Genomic DNA, 18,345 nt, shown 5'->3' on the forward strand with positions numbered 1-18,345 from the left:
CTCTGGGAACTGTAAATGGCTTAGCATGGCTGCAAGTGTGCAGGGTAGGTTCTGTAAAGTCGTGGGAGATGGGGTCCCCTCAAGCCACAGAGCACAGAGATCCAAAAGGCCTTATGGGACTTTCTTGGACTTTGTTTTCAGCCTGGAGGCAATGAGGAAGTTGTCAGTGACTATGTGACCTTGGGAAAGTTACTTAACCTCTCTGTGCTCTAGTTTACCAAATGGGGAAAGTAATAGCACCAACTTCTTAAGGTTCCATGGGGAGGAAATGAGTTAATATGCCTAAAGTGCTTAGTGTGCAGTGGCAGGCACTTACTCAGCCCTTAGCTAGGTTTCATTTCTTCCTATATATTATTGTTAATGAAGGACAGGGTGTGATGGGCTCTGAGCTCAGGAGCAGACAGTGAGTGTGTGTGTGTGTGTGGGGGGGGAGTGTAGAGTTGGGGGTGAGGGGGGGCGGTCAGGATGGAGGAGAGACCAGAGACTCCAGTGTAGGTGGGAGGCGGGGCACTTCCTAGGGACTGGCTCCTGAAGGTAGGTTGAGGGTTGGATGGGTGCAGGAGAAGGTCATTCTGTGATGGGGAAAGGAGGTGTACAGGAGGTGAAATTCAAGAGAAGTGAGGGATTCGGGAGTGAGAGGGACAGTCAAGGGCCTTGTGGGAGAGCCAGCTGAGAAGACAGTGTGGTTGTACATTGCAGAGCTGAGTTGGGTGTGCCTCCCCGGACAAACCACAGGATGGCCCTCTGACCCAATGCACCCCTGGGCCAGTTTCCAGTAAGAAGCCAGCCCTGCAAGGAGGGAAGTAAGTGTAGTCACACCACTGCCCTTTGAGATGTCCAGTAAGTCTTAGAGACAGCTGTGGTGTAATAGAAAAAAAGCATGGATATGGGGTTCTCACAGTAAAGTTAAATCTCAGCTGAACCACTTCCTAGTTGTGTGACCTTGGTCTAGTTACTTAATGTCTCTGAGCTCAGTTTCCTCCTCCATAAGATCAAGTTCAAAATGCACCTCTCTTGCAAGAGATGGTGCAAAAAAAAAAAAAAAAAGAGAGAGAGAGAGATGGTGCAGATTCAGCAAGATAAAGGCCTTGGGGTGGGGGGTGGGGAGGGCACTCAATTTGGTTGGTTTCCCTTTCTTTCCTCTGAGGTCAAGATGGAATGATAAAGTGGGACCGGATGGGGCCACCCCTCAGCCTAAAGGAAAGCACTTCGACAGCTCTGCAAAAGCTTTGGGAAGGGTCAACCTGACTGACATCTCCCCTCCTCCGATTGAATCAGCTGGCAAAATGGGAAAGGGCTGTGAGGATCCCTCATTCCAGTTTCGTCACCAGTCCCTCTTCCTTTCCGCCAAACATGTTTGACTTCTTTCCGTGGATTTGCTGTGGCCTGAGTGTGAACTTTGGAGTCAAATAAACTTGTATTTGCATCCTGGCTCCGCCTCTTCAGAGCAGAAATGAAATAGATTTGTTAACTTCCCTGAATCCTGGCCCAGGAGGCAAATCCATACACGAGCACAGGCCCCACAGAGCTATCCTATGGCGGAAGAGCCAGTTCACTTTCAAGTTCAACAGCATTCGTTCATTCATTCCCTCACTCAAATAGTTACTGAGCACCTATTAAGTGCTTGGCACCCTTCTGGATGCAGGAGTTGAAGGGGTGAGGAGACCACCTTGGTTCTTGCCTGGTGGGATCAATAAATAAGCAGGATAATTTGACACTGGCTTAAGGGCAATGAATGTTTGATGGAGGAGACAGCGTGGGTTGGGGATGATGGAGAGACACAGAGGGCCCAACAGCTTAAGGGACAGCCAGAAGGTCAAGGTGACAAGACCAGTGAGGAGGGTTGTATGAGAGGAAGGGGCCAGATTTGGTAGGGTATTGTAGGGAAGAGGTTTTATTACATGAGTTTGGATTTTATTATATGAGCAATGTGGACCCAATGATAGATTTTAAAGTAGGGGAGTAACACGACTGAGCAAAAGTCAAGAGACCAGTGCAGAGGCTTTGTACAGTGGGGCCATTGATGATGGGCCTGGGCCCCAGCGGACAAGGGACAGCCACGTGGCAGTTTTGGTGATGGGGCTGTTTGGGGAGAGCAGAGGCCCCAGGGGAAAATGGACCTGATCATCAAGTACAGCTGAAACACGGGGAAATGCTGGTGCTCTGCTGAGGTAGGGAGGGCCAGGGAGAGGGGCAGACTGGGGGTGGCGCTCAGGAGCTGTATTTTGGACAAGCTGAGGTTAGGACATCCATGAGATGGGGAGATGTCAAATTGGCGTTTGGAGCCATGTTTTAAAGACAAAGCCACTGAGGCTCAACCCTGAAGAACTTTCCCAGAGTCTGACCCCCAGTACTGGGGTTCCAGTCTGGGACCTCCAAAGCCTTGGGCACCAGACAGCCGCCCCTTTCAGCAGAGTCTAGGGAAGGAACTCATGAGAGAAGAATCTGCGGGTTTTAGGATGGGGGGAAATTTAGGAGGAGCCCCCTCCCTGCCAGGTAGGCTCAAGTGCCAGCTTTGCCACGCTGGGCTACTTGTCCCTACCTTGGGAAAATGGAGAAAAGAAGGCAGGCTGGAGACCCCTGGATGTGGGGAACAGGGCTCAGGATTTCTGGCTGCGTTCGATGACACAAGACCACCACACTAGCTCAATGCAAAGTTGGGTTGGTCACCAGAAGTCCCAAGCTTAAGCAAATTTATGGGTAGAATGAGCTCTGCTCCCAGGATCCAGGATCCGCTGGGAGAGGAAGGGCCTCTCCTCCCTCCACCCTGCTTCCTCCCCTCCCCCAGCCTCTCTACTTTGAGCTGACAGTTTAGAGAAGCTGGTGTGAAATAGTTTGAAACTCAGAGGTCTGGGCGGTCCCCCAGGGCAGAAAACAGGAAGCCAAGATTAAAGGCAGATTTCCAGCAAAGTCCCCTTCGACTTCCTGCAGAGCAGGTGCTCAGGCTGAGCTCACTGACAGCAGCTTCCCTTGCTGGCAGCACCTCTGGGTGGCTCTGCAGAGGCTGGCCCTCCTGCTTTAGGAGCCCATCTTCAGTCTTATCATCACCATCCCCACTGGGAGCTAGGAATTCCCGCCAGGCCCTTGGGGGAGTGAGCATCCTCTGAAAGAGGCTGTGGACGAGTGGTCACTGGTGAGGACGCCTGGTGGTGGCACCAACAGGAACCGGCACCTAAGGACATGGGGGAGGCAGGGAGACCAGGTGGAGAGGACATGGGCTTTGGTATCACTCAGGCCTGGTGTGAATACCACTTCCTTGTTGTAGGGTGGATCAAGAGGTAGATGCAATGGAAAAAGGGCCTCCCTGGAAGGTGGCTGAGGAGACTGAATCAGCACTAGGGGCTGAGAGGCCTAGGGAAGGGCAGGACCAGGAGAAAGCAAGTGACCACAGTGGCTATCTCAACATCAGGGACCACTTGGTAGGGTGGCCCGGCTGATAGCCATAGCTGCTAAAGGCTCAGGGGACCAGGGGCCAGGATGGGCCTCCCCTGAGACCTCTTTCCCTTCCTGACCCACAGCGGCTTTTGTGGGCTCTATCAAGCAAGAAGCTATACCTACCTCATGCAGAGGCAAAGCCTTGACCTTCCAGATAAGCCCTATGCTCTCCTCAAGGGGCCTGAGTCCCCACCCTCACAAAGCTGTCCTTGAGCGAAAGCATTACCCACCTGAACCTAGAGTCATCACATATTGCAAATCTCCCTCTTTCAGCTTGTTTATCCAGAATAGGTGGCACTGGCCCGGGAGATCCAGTTTCCAGGGACAGACTGGCTCCTGACTTTGGACAAGTTCTCCCCTTGTCCTCGGTTCCCCCTCTTATCTGTACTAAAGGGTTGCACCTGATGATCTCCTGTAGCTCTGATTCCTTGTGAACAGGTGGAGGCCCTGGGCATGAGCGGGGTGGGCAGCTGCCAATGGCCTCCAACTTCCGTCCCCCTGGGACCAGGGAACTACCATTTCTGAGCATCCACAATGTTGCTGTTGTTCAGTTGCTAAGTAGTGTCTGACTCCTTACAATCCCATGGACTGCAGCCCACCAGGCTTCCCTGTCCTTCACTGTCTCCTGGAATTTGCTCAGATTCATGTCCATTGGGTTGGTGATGCCATCCAACCATCTCATCCTCTGTTGCCTCCTTTTCTTCCTGCCTTCAATCTTTCCCAGCATCAGGGTCTTTTCCAATGAGTTGACTCTTCACATCAGGAGGCCCAAGTATTGGAACTTCCACTTCAGCATCAGTCCTTCTAATGACTATTCAGGGTTGATTTCCTTTAGGATTGACTGGTTTGATCTCCTTGCTGTCCAAGGGACTCTCAATAGTCTTCTCCAGCACCACAGTTTGAAAGCATCAACTCTTTGGCACTCAGCCTTCTTTATGGTCAAACTCTCACATCCATACATGACTACTGGAAAAACCATAGATTTGACTATATGGACCATTGTCTGCAAAGTGATGTCTTTGCTTTTTAATACATTGTCTAGGTTTGTCATAGCTTTTCTTCCAAGGAGCAAGCATCTTTTAATTTCATGACTGCTGTCACATGTGCCTGATACTTTGTTATTATTATTGATGATGATGCTAACATTTACTGGACACTTACTATGCACAAGCATTTAAAATGTCAGATTAATGTCTCTTCTCTACTGTAATAGTTTGCTTTAGGGGAATTTTTAAGGAAGCTTCTTTATTTCTACTATGATAGTAGCAGAAATCTTGGTAGTGATGATTTGGTGGCTTTTTGGCTTTAGTGGTATTAGCGGTGGTGGTGACCCAACCAAAGGCCACTGGAAGCTGGAGGACCTCTCTCTTGTGGCCTGAGGCAGCCTGTATATAGGGCCTCCCCAACCACAACACAGGAGTTAATTGGCTGGTCTCCTGACCTCGAAGGTCATGGGTCTGGGCTCCCCAGTTCATAGTCCCTCTGGAGTAGGCAGATGCAGAGCTAAGTTCATGGCATGAATTGGTCAAGGAACCTGGGATTTCTGCAAATTGTCTGGTGTCCTCCCCATGGCACGTGTTTCTTTTCTCTGGGGTCCCTGGCTTTGGAATGTTCTGTCCACAGATGCTAAACAGGGTGATGAGAGTTATTGCTGCTAGGAGGGATGTGCAGGTGTATGCAGGTACATAGCAGAGAAGCCCTCCTCACCTGAGCTCTCAGGTGAGCTCTGCAGGAAGAGAGGTGCTTGGAAGGCAGGCCGAGGGAATAATAGAAGCAGAGGCTCTGCAGCTGGAAGGGGCTGAGCTTTGGGAGAAGCAGAAAGAGGCCAGGATGGGCTGAGGGGCAGGGTGTGGGGGGCTGCATCAGGAGGAGAGGCCAGTGACCAGAGTCTGCAGGGCCTCCTGTGTCCACCTTGGGGCAGAGGGACCCTGCTCTTTGAGGGTTTCCTCATAGCCTCAGCTGTGTGTTTGCATTTTTAAAAGGTCACTTCTGCTCGTGGATGGAGAACTGACTGACTTATTGTCCTCCAGGAAGCGGCACTAGCCTTCCCCAAATCCCAAGCCTGGACTGCTCCCCTCTGCAGGGCCCCTCAGTGGGCCCTCTTCTCAGCTTTGTAGCCTTGACTGCTCGCTTTGTGTGGGTTTTCTGGTCTGCCGCTGGAGGCTGCAACATGGTGCTCAGATGTTGGCTGCATGAATGAGTGACACGAATTTTTTTGGGGGGGACAGCCACACCCCATGTCATGTGGGACCTTAGTTCTCCCACCAGGATGGAACCCATGCTCCCTGCAGTGGAAGGCAGAGTCTTAACCACTGGACTGCTGAGGAAGCCCATGACATGAATTTTAATAAGTAGCAATAATAGTTAACACTAATGTAAGGGTTACAATAAGCCAGACACTGTCCAAAGCATTTTACATATCTTGAAAGTGTGAAATTGTTAGTCATTCAGCTGTGTCCGACTCTTTGCAATCCCATGGACTGTTGTAGCCTGCCAGGCGCTCTCTGTCCATGGAATTCTCCAGGCTAGGATATTGGAGTCGGTTGCCACTTCCTATATTTCAGGGGGTCTTCCTGAATCCAACCTGGGTCTCCTGCATTGCAGGTGGGTTCTTTACCATCTGAGCCACCAGGGAAGCCCCTTTTAAAGATTATCCTGGATTACCCAAGTGGGAGCAATGCAAGAACACTGGAGTGAGTTGCCATTTCCTACTCTAGGGGATCTTTCCAACCCAGGGATTGAACCAGCATCTCTTATGTCTTCTGCATCGGCAGGTGGGTTCTTCATCACTAGCACCAGCTGGGAAGCCTCTTTACGTGTCTTAAGTGTCAATTAATCCGTGTGATGTATTCGAGAAGTAGGTACCATTACTCTCTCCATTTTGCAGAAAAGAAAACTGAAGGGAATTCCATGAGTGAACTTAGTCACCAGACCCTGGGTAGGGGACAGAGAATTCGGGATGCCATTGTGCCTTTCTAACCCAATTGACTTAAACAGCTTCTCCGTTAGAGTCCTGGTCACACTCCCGCCCAGCGGTGTGACCTAAAGGAAAGGTCACAGAAACTTTCTGAGCCTCACTTCCCTCATCGCTAAGATGAGAGGCTCACCTCCCTTGTGATGCTAAATAGGGATGAAGGAGAGTTCACCACTTAGCGCAGTGCTGTGGCCCCAGGCACTCTTGCACTCACTGGTGGTGAGATGAATATTTTTCTCTGATTCAGGAAACAAGCTGTGTAGTCCCGGCTGTCTCCTGCTGCCCTCTGAGCAATCCAGCTTCCCGAGGCTTTTGTCTATTCCCGAGCCTACAGTTTCAAAATGGCTCATGAACCGTAACCCTCCTGCATCCATTCATCAAATACTGGAGATGTATGTACTTACTACTTCTCAGGTACCAGGGCTTCCCAGGTGGCACTAGTGGTAAAAACCCGCCTGCCAATGCGGGAGATATAAGAGATGAGGGTTTGATCTCTGGATCGGAAAGATCCCCTGAAGAAGGAAATGGCAAACCAGTCCAGTATTCTTGCCTGGAAAATCTCATGGACAGAGGATGGTCCATAGGGTGGCAAAGAGTCCATAGGGTGGCAAAGAGTCGGAACAAGAGTCTCTTGGTAACCGGAGTCCTAAGAAAGCCTCTTAAAGTTTGGTGTTTCCCCTTCAAGGCTACCTTTGAAGCCCTTCACCTGACAAGTGTCGTCTTTGAGCTGGACCAACCTCCACCCAGAGGTTCCCAGGCTCAGCCTCATGGATTGGAAGCCCAGTTGGTGTTGTTTTGGCTTCCTCCTGGGAACTGTTTGGGGAAAGCTGAAAAGGGGTTTTGGGTCTTCACAGTATAAAAGTTGGAAACTTGGCCTAGATTGAGGGTGGGCAAGGAGTTGGAGCAGGAGGCTGGCCTGGCTGGGGCTGCAAACAGCTGGGTGCTGGTGAGCCTCAGGTCAAGCTTTTGCAAATCACATGCAAATCTTTCCAGGTGCTGTACCTGTAAATAAACCACTGTGTGTGTGTCTGAGATCAGGGAGCTGACTAAAGGGTGTGGTGAAACTGGGCAGCGAGGAGATTCTCCTCGAGCTGAGGAGGTTTTAGAAGCTGAGACCGAGATGGGGCCCCAGGGGACCTGGAGGGACATGTCCCTATCCTTTGGCTTTTCTGCAGAGTGGGTGGCTAGGTGGGGAGTCCCTGTCCTGCCTCTCCATGGGGCACACAGAGCTTGTAGCAGTAAATGCATGTTGAATGAGTAAATGGGCAACTGAATTCTCCGTGGGGTCTCTGGCTACCATTCCTGCTGGAGGTCTCAGGGTTCCAGTCCCAAGAAGAAGGCTCTTGCTTGCCTCCCTGTTGTCCTTCCCCTAAGCCCATCTTCTTAGACCCCAGCTCTTAACCACTGGGTCTCCAGGGGTACTCTTCTGACATAGAGGTAGCCCCCTGGAGCTCCAGGTCACATCTCTTTCCAGCTGAAGCCAGTTCAGCTGGTAGAGATAGTCCTCTTGTCTTCAGAGACTCCTCTCCCCCTGTCTGAGGCCATGGAACTCCAATCTCAGCTACAGGCAGGGTGGCTGGCCCTGCCCCCCTCCCCCAGTCCTCCACCCATGTGGCCAGTCAGCGGTGAGTGTGGCAATCTCAGAGGAAAGGCAGCCTGTCTGAGTCTTGAGTGCCTGATGGAGGTTGGAGCGATAGGACCAAAACTTGAGAGGAGCTGGCTACATCCTTCATGGTGCAGAAAGAATGTGAGGCTTCAGGTCAGCTAGGGCGAGGGTGTGGCAGAAAGGGGAGCAGTACCACAAATACCAGGGACCCTTGGAGGTTATTTTCAGTTGCAGCTGGGAGCCAAGAGGCTGGGGACAGCATCCTGTTCAAACCGCACTGGAGGCCTGATGCTGGCTGTCTCCTTGTGGTTATCTTCTTTGAGATTCTGTTATTTTGGTGAACACGTTTATTTTTTGCTTGTTAGCCGGAGGACGGTTTTTGTTGTTTGTGACTCAGAACCCTGCCCCGTGCCCCCTGACCCCGCCCTCATCGTGGCGGCTGGAGGATGAGGTAAGGTCCTGCGTGGGAAGTGCCAGATTCATAGCAGCGATTAGACAAAGGCCATTGTCTTCCCCACGCATTCCCCGCCATGACTACTTGCCTTCTGCCCTCTTGTAGAATTTGGTCTCTAATGATGCTGGCCTGTGGTCTTATCCGGTCTGAGGGGGAATAGCGCCTCCTGGTGGCCGGAGTGCAGATCCCAAGGGGAAGGGAAAGGGGACAGGGCTTCAGGCAGAGCAAAGTCTCAAGGTTCTGGCCGACAGCCCCATGGCAGCCCGTAGAGCAGGAGTCTGCTATGGAAAAGCTGGCTGCTCGAAGCCTGGGCTGGACACTGTCCCGGGTTCAACTGGCGCCATAGCCACAGCTGACCCCTACCAACTGAGAGTGTCACAGGGCGGGCTCTGAGTAGGGCAGGCCAGAGTAGATGAGGACAGATGACCCATAGCGACTAGAAATGGAGGAGAAAAAGCCATGTCTGGAAAGCATGGACGGGTTGGTTATCTCTTCACAGAGGGGCAGAATCCAGCTGTTCCAGAAACCTCCTCCGGTGGTTGTTGTCTGGCTTTTTCACATGGGGTGCTGGTGGGGGACAGCTAGTTCTGGCTGCCAGAATTCTCCAGGGCCACCCCCATCTGGAGTGTTCTGTGATTCTGAGGCCATGACCACGCTGGCCCCAGGGGCCTGGACTGGCTTGAGCATTGCTGATGCCCCTGGGATTCTCCCAAATACCAGGAGGAAGGGATGCCTTGTTGAACATGTACTGTATTCTGGGTGTTTGTACACTGGATTTCATTTGATCCTTATCCTTAAGGAAAATAGTGTCTAGATCTTATCCGAATGGCAAGGGAGGCCTGCAGAAGGTGATTTGCAGAACCACCCCAAAGCCTGGGCTTTCTATCCTGCCCCATGAGGGAGCTCTCTGACAGCAGTTCCAGAGTCCCCAGGCGTCTGTTTAGCAGTGAAGGGGTAGAGAGCTGTGGGCGGGGGGATGGTTGCATCCTGCCTGCCAGTCCACCCTCGAGGTACGGAGGAGCTGGTAGTGCAGAGCAGGATGGTCTGGGTGGGATGGCCTTGGGCTCCAAGATGGGGGCACTGTTGGAGGTAGGGCTGGAAGGGAGGAGCATGAGGGGGCAGGCTGGGATCGAACTTTTGGCTTCAGCATACAGTATACCATAGATATTCAACAAAGCATGCCTTCCTTCCTGACCTTGCGTTGCTCCTGTTATTTGGGAGAATTTCAGGGGCATCAGCAATGACCAGGTCAGTCCAGGCAGCTGGGGCCAACATGGTCATGGCCTTGGAATCACAGAACACTCTAGGTGGGGGGCTCTGGAGAATTCTGGCAGCCAGAAGTGGCTGTCACCCAGAAGCACCAGATCTGACTGTCCCCGACCTGCACCAGATTTGGCTGTCCCTTACCAGCACCCCACGTGAAAAAGCCAGACAGCAGCTACTGGCCCAAACCTTCTCAGCAGGCCTGGCTTGGGTCCAGGTGTCATGCGTTGGGAGCTGGGTCTTCTGCAGGAGCCACCAGCAAGGCCGAGGTCAAGTCTGGACTCTGCAAATCACTAGCCATATTGTCCTGGGTAGGTAACCTCTGGCTCTGCTCCCCACCGCCATCTGCCCGGTGAACACACGTGCTCTGACCTCACAGTGTCATAAGCACTAAGCAAGGCAGAGCCCCAGGAGGGACCTGGCAGAGAGCGAGTGCTCAGGGGGCTTCGGCTGATTCTCAAGCAGAATTAGGGGAGCAGTTAGCCTCCAGATCCAGATGTCTCCAAGGTTCCAGGCCTAAATTCCTTAGACCACCAGACCCCTGAGAAGAGGTAGGGGGTGTGCAGGTCCTTGTAGCACTGGGCATGCCCATCTCTGTGCACCTGAGGTCCTTGTTTGCTCACCTGTGGCTCCAGGGGGGTGGGCAGTGTGAGTCCTGGGAGGTCAGGGGTGGGTCTACACCATCAGTGTTCCTGGGGCTCCAGATCAGAAAAGACGAGTCAGCCTTGGAGAAGTGAGTTCCCTGTCTCTGGAAGTAAGAGAACAGAAGTGCACTCCCATCAGGAAGCTGGACAAGGAATTTCTACTTTAGGTGTCTCTGAAGACCGGGCCAGGGAGTGATGGGGAAGTGGTGGGGAGGAGAGTCCTCTGGCCATTCTCGGTGGATCCTCCACAAGTTCTGGGAAGGAAGGACTTGAGGGTTGTCTTGAAGCTGTGTTTGTGAAATAAACTCACTTTTCCCTAGTTGGTTAGTTAGTGTTAATTGCTCAGTTGTGTCTGGCTCTTTGTGACTCTGTGGACTGTAGCCTTCCAGGATCCTCTGTCCATGGGATTCTCCAGGCAAGAATCCTGGAGTGGGTAGCCATACCCTTCTCCAGGGGATCTTCCCAACCCAGGGATTGGGTCTGGGTCTCCTGCATTGCAGGCAGATTCTTTCCTCGTCTGAACTACCAGAGAGATTGTATTTGTTTGGCATGGGGTTTCCCAGGACTGCAGGTGAGGGTCCGTGGCTTCGGGAAGCATGTGCTTCTCAGAGTGGCCACGAGGGGTCAGGCCAGAATGCATTATTGCTGCTCCAGCTCCAAGCAGGAACATGGGGCCAGAACCCGATCTAACATCTGGGGGGCAGGAAGAGGGGTGCAGAACTGGATCAGCTGTGAGATGGGTGGAGAACTTTCTTCCCAATGGATCACAAGCCTGACTTTGTTTGGTGGGGATGGGGAGATGGGGAAGCGTAAGAAGCTTTCCTTTGAACAGTAAGTCCAGCTACTGGGGAGAAAAGTGCAGAATTTGATGAAAACAGTTGTAGCAAGTGTCTAGGAAGCCTTCCAGCTTGGCATTAGAGACACATTTCTCCCGTGAGGCAAAGAGAATGTAAGCATACAGGTGCTGGGAGGAGCACAGGAGGAGGGGAACCCAGGGGGGCAGTGCTGACCTCAGATGGTTCAGGCACCGGACTGAGCTGTGGGCTATAGCCCGTCCTGGGTCCCTCACATCATCCCCTGGGAGGGCAGATCATGGTACAGGCTTTCCAGCATCTCGGGCTTACACACCTCTCCTTGCAGGGAAACAGGCCTTTTTTTGAGGGGGGGGTGCGGTATGGAGGCTAAAAGGGGACGCTGGTGTGGGAGGGAGCAGGCCTGTGTGTGATGAGTGTGCGAATTTCAGAGCTCCTGGCCTCTTCCCAGGTCAGCTGCTCCCCTGGGCTCTGCAGGGGCTTAGCACGGGCTTAGCACAGGCACAGCTGTGGGGAAGCACAGGGACTTCCACCTGCCCTCAGGGTGGGGCCTGGGGCCTGTGGCCCTCTCTGGGCGAGGAGGGGGGAGAGGGTCACACTTGTGACACATCATTGGTACATCCCTAGGGTGCAGGGCAGACACGGCCAGGACTCCCTTGGGCTGCAGGTCCAGGAGAGGGACTGGAGAGCTCAGACACATCCCAGGATGACAAAGAGGAGATCCTGCCCATTCCCACCTCCTGCCTGCTGGACTATTTTGGAGCCTGGCAGGAGCGAGACAGTATCTTGCAGTCCTGAGGGAGGTGGCTCCTGTGGGGGGTGATTGCACCTGGGAAGGTGATGGCTAGGTTTCTAGCCTTGCACACATCAGCTTGCTAGGTGCTCATCTAGACCTCAGTTTTCCCTTCTGTGCCATAAGGCTCACTTATTCATTTATTCATTGCACATTTATCTACTGTTGAACTAACAGCACGGGCTTTGCCATCCCACACCCCTGGGTTTGAGTCTTTGTCACTTATTTGCTGGACAATTTATGTGATGATCCGTGCCTCAGTTTCTTTATCTGTGTGTGCCTGCTCAGTCGCTTCAGTGGTGTCTCTGTGTGACCCCATGGACTGTCCGTGGGATTCTTCAGGCAAGAAGACTGGAGTGGGTTGCCATTCCCTTCTCCAGGGGATCTTCCCAACCCAAGAATCAAACTCGAGTCTCCTGCACTGCAGGCAGATTCTTTACTGCTGAGCCACCAGGGAAGCCCTTCCTTATCTGTAAAAGGGTTAAATAATATAGTGTGCCCCATAAGATTGTTGATTAAATTATTACACAGTGAGGAAAATAGGAACTGGATGTTGTCTTTCAGTAGCTCTCAGTACAAACACACCACAAATACTCACACGTGAGCTTACAAATACACAATGACACACGTGCATGTGTGCCCTGAAGTTTGTGCACAAAAGAGACAGCTTTCTATTTATTTTAAGAAAATATTTACTTGGCTGTGTTGAGTCTTAGCTGCAGCATGTGGGGTCTTTGTCTCATCAGGAGGATCTTTCATCGTGGCACCGAGCGCTTGGTTATGGAGGCCCAGGCTCAGCTGCCTGGTGGCGTATGGGGTCTTAGTTCCTCAACCAGGGATCAAACCCGTGTCCCCTGCATTGGAAGGTGATTCTTAACCACTGGATCACCCAGGTAAGTACCAAGAAGGAGCGTTTTACAAGAGGCACATTTCAAATTTCAGGTAGAGGCAGGTGTCCGGCTTCAGGCCTGAGGTCCACAGTCGGCTAGCCGCTCAGCTGTCTGGGATGTGCCTGGTGCTCACGCCTTGTGTGAGTACATGCTTGCACGTGTGTGAAGTCTCTGATTTTCCCCTCCCTCATCCCTGAGATGGTGGAAAGACATAGGGGAGTGGCCAACTTCTTTCCCTCTTTCCCTCCGCTCTTGGTCTCTGTGATCCTGCGAAAAAGTCCCTAAGTGAACTGAGAATAGCAGAGTCCATGGACTCAAAAGATCAAGGTGCCCGTCCGGTCTCGCCAGCCTTCCTGGGGAAACCGTCTTCCCTCTCTGAGCGTCTGTCTCTCCATCTCTTAAAATGGGATTATTTCACTTGTGAGGCTGTGCCTTCCCTGAGACGGGTGGTGATTTGCCCACGGGCACTTGGTAAGCCCCTCCCTGCCTCAGGACCTTAGCACATACTGGGCCCTCTGCCCAGAACTCTCTTTTTTTTCTCTCTTCCCTTCTTATTTAATTCTGTCTTCTGGGGGAAACCTGCCTTGGTCGACCCACCTAAAGTCATCATCCTTATTTGTCTCTTTATAGTATGTTTGCTTCTTCTTCATAACGCTCATTGCAACTTGTAATTGGTTATTTACTTGCATCTCCTTTTTTTAGTGTCTGTTTCTTCACTAGACCATAAGCTTTATAAGAACAGAAATAACCATGCTGATCTTGTTCACAGCCATGTCTCCCCTACCCAGCACAGCCCCGAGTGCATATTCAATCAATATGATATAAATTCCTTTTTTGGAATAGGAAATCTATACACATGATACAAAATTCTAAAGTTACAAAAGGATAAAATCTCTCTCAAACACATGGCCGATGGACATCTGTTACTTTGTTTTGAGAAGAGGCTTGCTTTTTCTTGAACATCCTTGATGTTCAAGGATCTTCTCCCCATGTCTTAGTATACTGCTTTAAAACAAATGGTAACAAAAGTAGATATTTTGTTCTGGAGAATCTTCCATGCCATGCATATTATTTTTGTATGGATCTATCATAATTTATTTGGGCTTCCCAGGTGGCACTGGTGGTAAAGAACCTGCCTGTCAATGCAGGAGTCATAAGAGATGCGGGTTTGGTCCCTGGGTCAGGAAGATCCCCTGGAGGAGGGCAACCCACTCCGTATTCTTGCCTGGAGAATCCCATGGTCAGAGGAGCCTGGTGGGCTACAGTCCATAAGGTCGCAAAGAGTCGGACACGACTGACGTGACTTAACACACACACACATCGTAATTTATTTAGTCATTTCCAGATTATTAGAATTACTGGAATCCTGCAACAAAGATATTGAACATATTATTGTCATTTGTGTGAACTTAACTGAAGGATGAATTTCTAGAAGTGGAATTGCTGGGCCAAAGAATATATATTCTTTCAAAATTTTAATGAAACTAATAAATTCTTTTTTACCGGTTTACTTTTTAACTTAAATTCACCAAAATGAATATGAGTGCCTGTTTTCAACACCATGTATTAATATTTTACCTTTGCCAATCTTATTGGTAAAAAATTATATATAATTTATATTTCTTTTCTGATAAGTGAGGCCAAGCATCTCTCTCTTTCTCTTTTTTATTGAGGTATAGAACTGCACATGGAACAACAGACTGGTTCCAAATAGGAAAAGGAGTATGTCAAGGCTGTATATGGTCACCCTACTTATTTAAATTATATGCAGAGTACATCATGAGAAATGCTGGGCTGGAGGAAGCACAAGCTGGAATCAAGATTGCCGGGAGAAATATCAATAACCTCAGATATGCAGATGACACGACCCTTATGGCAGAAAGTGAAGAGGAACTAAAAAGCCTCTTGATGAAAGTGAAAGAGGAGAGTGAAAAAGTTGGCTTAAAGCTCAACATTCACAAAACGAAGATCATGGCATCTGGTCCCATCACTTCATGGGAAATAGATGGGGAAACAGTGGAAACAGTGTCAGACTTTATTTTTCGGGGCTCCAAGATTGCTGCAGATGGTGATTGCAGCCATGAAATTAAAAGACGCTTACTCCTTGGAAGGAAAGTTATGACCAACCTAGATAGCATATTCAAAAGCAGAGACATTACTTTGCCAATTAAGGTCTGTCTAGTCAAGGCTATGGTTTTTCCAGTGGTCATGTATGGGTGTGAGAGTTGGACTGTGAAGAAAGCTGAGCGCCGAAGAATTGATGCTTTTGAACTGTGGTGTTGGAGAAGACTCTTGAGAGTCCCTTGGACTGTAAGGAGATCCAACCAGTCCATCCTAAAGGAGATCAGTCCTGAGTGTTCATTGAAAGAGCTGATGTTGAAGCTGAAACTCCAATATTTTGGCCACCTCATGTGAAGAGCTGACTCATTTGAAAAGACCGTGATGCTGGGAAAGATTGAGGGTAGGAGGAGAAGGGGATGACAGAGGATGAGATGGCTGGATGGCATCACTGACTTGATGGACGTGAGTTTGAGTGAACTCCGGGAGTTGGTGATGGACAGGGAGGCCTGGCGTGCTGCGGTCCATGGGGTCGCAGAGTTGGACACGACTGAGCGACTGAACTGAACTGAAGTACACTACTTTATAAGCATCTCTTTATAGTTTAAAATTTATTTGTACTTTCCTCTTCTGTTAATCATGTTTTTGTCCATTTTTTATTGGATTTTTGGTTGGTTGGACCTCTTTGCATACTAAGGACGCTATTCTCTTTTCTGTATGTCATGCAGCATTCCAGCAGGAAACAGATGGAATTCTCAAGTTAGGTTAATTTGTGTGCTGTGCTCAGTTGCTTCAGTCATGTCCAGCTCTTTGCAACCCGAGGAACCATAGCTCACTAGGCTCCTCTGTCCATGGGATTCTCCAGGTAAGAATACTGGAGTGGGTTTCCATGCTCCTCTCCTGGGGATTTTCCTGATCCAGAGATCCAACCGATGTCTTCTGCATTGCCAGGCAGGTTCTTTATCACTAGCGCTAGGTTAACTTGGGGAAGGGTTAATAAGGGATTGTTTACAAAGGTATAGGCAGGGAATGGGGCTTCCTTGGTGGCTAAGGTGGTAAAAAAATCTGCCTGTAATGCAGGAGATGTGGGTTTGATACCTGGGTTGGGAAGATCTCTTGCAGGAGGGCATGGCAACCCACTCCAATATTCTTGCTTGAAGAACTCCATGGACAGAGGAGCCTGGCGGGCTACAGTCCACAGGGTCACACAGAGTGGGACGTGTCTGAGCACCTTTTTCTCACTCCCTCAGGCAGGGAATGGTGGGAGTTCTTCAGGTAGTTCAGTTTAGTTCAGTCACTCAGTCGTGTCCAACTCTTTTCAACCCCATGAATCGCAGCACGCCAGGCCTCCCTGTCCATCACCAACTCCCGGAGTTCACTCAGACTCATGTCCATCGAGTCTGTAATGCCATCCAGCCATCTCATCCTCTGTCGTCCCCTTCTCCTCCTGCCCCCAATCCCTCCCAGCATCAGGATCTTTTCCAATGAGTCAACTCTTCTCATGAGGTGGCCAAAGTATTGGAGTTTCAGCTTTAGCATCAGTCCTTCCAAAGAACACCCAGGACTGATCTCCTTTAGAATGGACTGGTTGGATCTCCTTACAGTCCAAGGGACTCTCAAGAGTCTTCTCCAACAGCACAGTTCAAAAGTATCAATTCTTTGGCTCTCAGCTTTCTTCACAGTCCAACTCTCACATCCATATATGACATTTTTCCCACTGGAAAAACCATAGCCTCGACTAGACAGACCTTTGTTGGCAAAGTAATGTCTCTGCTTTTTAGTATGCTATCTAGGTTGGTCATAACTTTCCTTCCAAGGAGTAAGCGTCTTTTAATTTCATCGCTGCAGTCACCATCTGCAGCAATCTTGGAGCCCCGAAAAATAAAGTCTGATGCTATTTCCACTGTTTCCCTATCTATTTCCCATGAAGTGATGGGACCAGATGCCATGATCTTCGTTTTGTGAACGTTGAGCTTTAAGCCAACTTTTTCACTCTCCTCTTTCACTTTCATCAAGAGGCTTTTGAGTTCCTCTTCACTTTCTGCCATAAGGGTGATGTCATCTGCATATGTCAACCTGCATATCTGAGGTTATTGATATTTCTCCCGGCAATCTTGATTCCAGCTTGTGCTTCCTCCAGCCCAGCGTTTCTCATGATGTACTCTGCATATAAGTTCAATAAGCAGGGTGACACCTGAAGGATACCACTAGAGGGACCTGTTGCTGGAGTCCCAGGGAAAGAGTTGTTGGAGAGGGGTGACTTAGAGTACAGGTTCTCCATCTCCCATTGGAGATTCCATTCCAGGAACCCAATTAGAAACCAGAGGGCAAGGGAGCCTGTGGCCCAGGCCACTGCAGGTCAGCTTCACAAGACAGAGAGCAGGGTTGAGGTGGATAAAGAGGGGGTCTGGAGAGGCAAAATGGAAGAGATCCAGCACACGTTTGTTGTATGTCTTTTGAATTTGTTCATGATTCTTTAAAACATAGAAATGATTTACTTTTTATGTAGTAGGATCAATCTTTCCTTGTAAAGCTTTCGAACTTATGTCAAATTTAGAAATGCTTTTCTCACTCCCAGTTTATTTAAAAAAAAAATCAATTCCATGTTTCCTTCTGGCCTTTTATGGTTTTTATTATCAGCATTTAGTTTTGATCCACTTGAATTTATTTTGGTGTTAGAAGGGAGGGAGGTATCCAATTATGCAATAATGAATCTTTTCCCCATTGATTTGAAATCAGTGGGGAAATTTAGTAAAAACTTGTTTTTAGTAAAAGCTTGTATGAATGAATGACTGAACTGGTAGCATTTCTGGGCACAAAAACTCACCGCTGTATCATTTGTTACTCAGCACTAGACCCTATTGTTATCCCTGGGCCCCATCGGGATTCATGTCACACCCTGAGGATTCTCTGAACCTCCAAAGTGGGCATGGTGTGGGTCCACAAAAAGATGGAGTTCCTGGGGGGGTGGCCCAGCCAGGAGTACCAGTAGGCTGGTGGGGAGTGGGGTGAGGGTGGACATGCAATTCAGAGCTAGCCCTGTGGGGTGTATAAGGCTGCACGTGTGGGGGCACCCTCTCTCTCGTGGTGCGCGCACACGGGCCAGCACGATCCTAGCGTGCCAGGTGCATACGCGTGCCTGAGTTTGCCAGGTGTGCGTTCAGCTGCAACAGCACGCCAGCCGGGTATGTGCGTGCTTGCAGCCAGGCGTGTGTTTGCAGGTGTGCCCCCAGGGCCACGGGAGTTGCTTGCTCGCGTGCTTGAGAGTCCTTCCTGCCGTGGGAATTGAGGAATCTCTCAGGCCCCAGGTTAGCACGTCCTCAGAGGTGGGGGTGGATGTGGGGAGGCGGCCAGTGGGGTAATCAGGCAGGTTTGCAAAGTGTCTTTCTGCTCCTCCCCCTTGCTGGCAGTGGTCA

Source organism: Bos javanicus, chromosome 21 (assembly GCF_032452875.1).
Source record: "Bos javanicus breed banteng chromosome 21, ARS-OSU_banteng_1.0, whole genome shotgun sequence".
Taxonomy (NCBI): domain Eukaryota; kingdom Metazoa; phylum Chordata; class Mammalia; order Artiodactyla; family Bovidae; genus Bos; species Bos javanicus.